Source organism: Pygoscelis adeliae, unplaced genomic scaffold (assembly GCF_000699105.1).
Source record: "Pygoscelis adeliae isolate BGI_AS28 unplaced genomic scaffold, ASM69910v1 Scaffold318, whole genome shotgun sequence".
Classification (NCBI taxonomy): domain Eukaryota; kingdom Metazoa; phylum Chordata; class Aves; order Sphenisciformes; family Spheniscidae; genus Pygoscelis; species Pygoscelis adeliae.
The window spans coordinates 2,957,348-2,962,237 of NW_008825430.1; the positions used below are offsets into that span (position 1 = coordinate 2,957,348).

The 4,890-nt window shown below is 47.6% G+C and overlaps 1 protein-coding gene across 1 annotated transcript in view; it reads left to right on the plus strand.

Moving 5' to 3' along the window:
- The window catches only part of SHC4 (SHC (Src homology 2 domain containing) family, member 4), a 33,570-nt gene that overhangs the window by 12,283 nt on the left and 16,397 nt on the right, over positions 1-4,890 (plus strand).

The window sequence follows — 4,890 nt, forward strand, 5'->3', positions numbered from 1 at the left end:
CTCCTCAAGTGTTCGTATCAAAGAAATCCTGGAGAAAGGAAAGGAACATGAAGAGATAAGTGTTACATTTCTACCTATTGGCTCCCAGACTTATCAGCCGAAAGGAAGAAACTGAAAAACTTGAGTCCTTAAATGCCTATATACCACACTCAAAAGCTGCCTGATTTGTTTTGAATTCAAAATCGGCGGTTGTTGACATTTACAATCAACATAAACACGCGCTCACCCAGTTCCCCTCAGCCTAGTTGTTTACGGATCGGAAAGAGCCACGTAGTACACTTAGCCCAAAGCAATCAGCCCGGCGCATTCAGACCAAGCCACTGTATTCTTCAGCAGCCTCGGCCAAAGAGCGAGGTTATCTCCTGCTTGCAAGACACAGAGTACGTATGCTGCTACGCTTACAAAACAGAGCGTTGGATGGTTTGTCTGGAAAATAATGAATATGAATTACTGTGTGACAAGAGCTTGCCAACTTAAATTTGGCCCAAATAGTAAGGTTTTGTTAACCGGAGCTATGAGAAAACTTAACAATGGAAATATTGCCATCACCTAAAAAAAATGCCACTGCTGACCTTAACGGGCTCTTTTGTGCATGAGAAATTGAAAACTTAAAACTGTTTGCAAACCAAATGCTGAAGTGCTGAGCTCATGCATGCAAACTTTCAAGTTCGATCGATTACAAGCCGACTGGAGCGAAGATAACATTGATTATTCCCCTATTGTTCTCCTGGGGGAGTAAGTTTATAGACGGCATGCACAATGCACCAACCAAGGAGTTATTTGAAATGATCCCGTTTTAATCATCTCTGTTACTCGTACTGGGGGTAAAAATATTTTTACTCCGATGGCATTTCACTAAACAAAGAGGCATCATCTGTTCTAAAGTGATGTAGGAAGGGTCTCCAATTATGTCTGCTCCCCGCCTTGCTTTACGTGTATTTGCATTCTTAGTCTCCTGATCTCTAAAATTAAAGATATTATTCACCTACCTCATATGAATGTTGGAAAGATCAACAAACTTGTGTTTGCCAAAGTGCCGTGAGGAGTCAAAAGAGGCAAGCGTGGAGGATTTTTTTTCTAGTTTCTTGCTGGACTTGCATTTTCACTCTCTTACCAGGCACAGGGTTGGGGAAGGCAGAAAGCGGCCTCTCCGGCGCTACGAATGACCGTAGTGCAGAGCTGCCGTATGGCCATCAGGCCGAATGACCGCAGCGTAGCAAGGGAAGGGCCAGGCACGGAGGTGCTCTCTACCCTCGGCGGCTGTGCAGTGAGGAGGTTGGCAGAGGAGATTTCGCTGCAGCGGTTTTCCAGCTCTCTGCCGTTGCCCGCCTGTGACCCAGCTCACACGCTCTTAGGACATCCCTCCCATTTTGCAGACGTTTGTGATCCCAAAGTCCATGTAACTGGTGTTACAAGAGTAACACCGAGAAATAACAATAAGGGTAATGGGTTCCTCTGCTTAAGAGGCTTTGTATTTTTTTGAATGGTCACCCATAAACGTGCTGTGCTTGCTGTTCTCAGTACAAGACGTGTTCGGGCTGTCGCCCTTGTGCTGTGGCAGGTCCTGCCTTTGCTGGACCCTGACATGCACTTTCCTTGTCCAGCCCTTCAGCTCTTTTCCTCTTACAGGTCTCCCACTTCTGTGAAATCAAGCTTATGACTAGTCATTATATTTGGGCATTTATGGGAAAAGGGATTCTGTATCTCAGATTGGGGCATTGACTTGCAAACTTGAAAATGGTCAGGGGGCGAAGGGCATCTGAAACGTGCTGCTGGGGAGGGCTGGTGGAAGAAGGCTGACTTTGTTTGGAAGATTAATTTCAACTTTGTTGAGACGCACAATCCCTTTCTGTTAGATAGTGTAGGCAGAGCCCTAGATGCTTAAAAGCAAATCTTCAACAGCATGCTTCCTCGCTTACATCAGCCCATCTCTCATCTTTTACTCTCATTTGGGGGAACAATAAACAAAGCAGCTCACTGTTACTGCCAGCGTGGTGCTCTCCCGCACGCTCTGGGAGGAGTCGGGAGGAGTGTCTGCTGCAGGTTTCACCCCAGTGCTGCAGACCCAGAGAAAACCTGTAGACTGTACAGCTGAGCTGATCTAAAGGCATACGGATGCCAAAAATGGGGCTGTCCTTGTCACTCCCTCTTGGCCCAGAGCTTGCCGAGCCCTTGCCAGGTGGCCGCAGCCTGGCCGGGTGGCTGGCCACTAACCCAGCGGGCAGAGGGAGCAGTGCCCTGCGGGGCTGGGGGACTGCACCAGGCTTTTGGTGGAGCAACCAAAAATTCCCTGTGCCGCCAGCTCCCGCAGCACTCAGCCGCACAGGGGTTGTGCCACTGTCCCAGTTCAGTGCGTCTCAGCCCAGAAAGTGGGGAGCTGCCTACAGCAGTGTGCTCAGGAGCCACGGTGTCCCAGTCGAAGAGGAACGGTCCTGCTTCCCCATCCCCATCCCACCTTCCGATCCCACAGAGGTGCTCCCAGGGAACTGTGCCAGCCTTGATCCTCACTGAGCTGGTGCCCAGCAGAATAACCCCTGGGAAACTCCCCCTGCAAGGGATGGGCATCTGCTGGGGCCAGGAGCGGGACCTCTGCCTCTGCGGTAGGTCTGCTGCTGGAGACAGCCCAGGGGACCAAAGTGCTTCAGAGTAATATTTTTCAGGATGGCGAAAAGAGCTGACCCAAATCTCTTCCATTCACTACGGAAAGTGAAAACTGTGTCAATGAAGCAATGACCAGTTTATGTAATCGTGTGGGCGCTGCAGGACCAACAGACAGTGATTCCACTTCAAATAGCAGAAGATGCCTGAGGAGTCGAGGAGCAAGGTTTTCTTTGCCTTAAACTACAAGAACAATTTAAATTCTTCACAGCTCTCCCAATTTCATTCTGTGGCTCCCAGGGTCGAGAAGAGCTGCTGCAGAGTACGCAAGTGGAGTTATCTCATTCATTCAGGGTGATTTAAAAGAAAAACAAAAAAAAACCCCGAAGTGTTTTGCTTTGGGATGAATGACAAGGACTAAAGAAAGAAAAAGCAGCAACATGACTGGAATAACAAGGCCACATTTTCTGCCGCTGCCTCAGATTTGGAAGATATCGAATGGACAAGCAAATGCCAGAACCTATAAGGTTGCACATTCATCCGGGAACAAGCCGATTAACTGCGCGACCTATGCACAGGTATATGCCATCTGGCAGATCTAAAAGCAGAGACCTGCCCGAGCAAGTGGTTGAAAATGAATGGCTGTAAGAATGACTTAAGAGCAGATTTCCAGGAAGAAAACACAGATACGGTAAATCCCATTTCAGGTTATTGTGGACGTATCCAGAGTTTCTTTTCTTCCTAGTGTACAGTGTGGTTTCTAGTTCAGGTCCCCCTGCCCCGTGGAAATGACCGAAGGTTAGAAGTGTTCACTTGTAGCAGCAAGGCGTTACCAAACTGCTGCTGTTCACATCTTTGAAATAATAATTGGGGAAGGTTTGTTAGATCATCTGGAAAACCACCCAGAGATACGCAGCAAGAAATGTTTGTGAGAAGATGATTTCCCCTACCAAAGAGAGGTAATAGAAACTATTAAGTAGAAATGATTTGCCTACTTTTTGTTTCTCGTTTGCTGGACAAGTGCTTCGGAGTGTGGTGAAGTGGGCAGTGACCACACTGGCTTGTACAAGAACGAGGTCCGTTGCTGGCAGCGTTGCCTACGACTCCTTATTCCACATGGGCTGCCTGAAGTGTGCGAGAACTCATCTGTCACCAAAATAGATGACTTCCCTGTTTTTCCAATTTGTTCTGTATCTGGTTTTCTTTCTAGGTAGAGCTAGACTTGAAGGCTCCAGGTAGCCTTAATGTCTTGGCTCTGATTATAATTTCCTTTAATATTGAATGAGAAGATGAGCTCTCATTTTCCAAGCTGGTTATTGGAATCTGCAAGATCATCCTGCAGGATGCCTTTCCCATTTATTTTTTTTTTAGTTTTGGCCTTTCTACTGGTAACACCTAAATAAAACAGGAGCCAAACAAGAAGGATATCAGGAATTCGCTTCAAAAGTGTATTTTCAGCTGTGCAGGGGAAAGTGCTTTGCATTAAAAGGCTAAAAAAAGGCAGTGTTTAAAAGGCTGTGTTTCTGACCCATCTTGTGTAGCCCACGATGAGGCTCCTCTGCTTCCCTGCTGTTTTCACTCAGAACATATTAATTACATTTTTATTATTTTGCCATTCAAATGAATGGGACTCCATTCATTTGACAGTCTCCAGGTTGACTTTCTCAGGATGTTCTCTGACAGGAACACTCGATGTGGCATCACCGATCTTCAGTGCTTTAAGCACATAGCCCATCAGTGTAGCAATGTCCGTGGGGCACTGAGCAGGAGGCAGCAGCGACGCTGTGGTTCACCGGCACCGTGCTGGCTTTACTTGCGGTCTGATCTGCTCCGCGGGCACGACGCAGGGTCCTGGGGGGACCACGCTCCTCACTGGGGCTCCTCTGCTTTGTGGGACATATCTGGCTGGAGCCTCTCGCTGTTGTGTGGTCCCCTGATATTTTTTAGCCTTTCTGAACTAAAACTTTCTCAGAAAACAAAGTCCAGTGGCGTGTTCCTCCCACGCACGCGCCAGGATCTGAAAACAGACAAACTTTCCTAACTAGCTCATTTCCTAATTAGCTCTTTGGATAATAATCCAATAACATAAACAAATAATTAAACAAACTAATTCCCTTCCCCTTAAGAACAAAACAAAATCCCAACCCTTGAAAGCCCAAGTCTGAATTCAGCCGTGAGAGAAAGGCTGAGGCTACAGCCTCAAAATAAGATCACCCAATACGGGAACCGAAGCCTGAGGGAGACCGGGGGACGGCGGCGCAGCTCGCCCCGGCAGCCCCGCGGCAGAGGGCC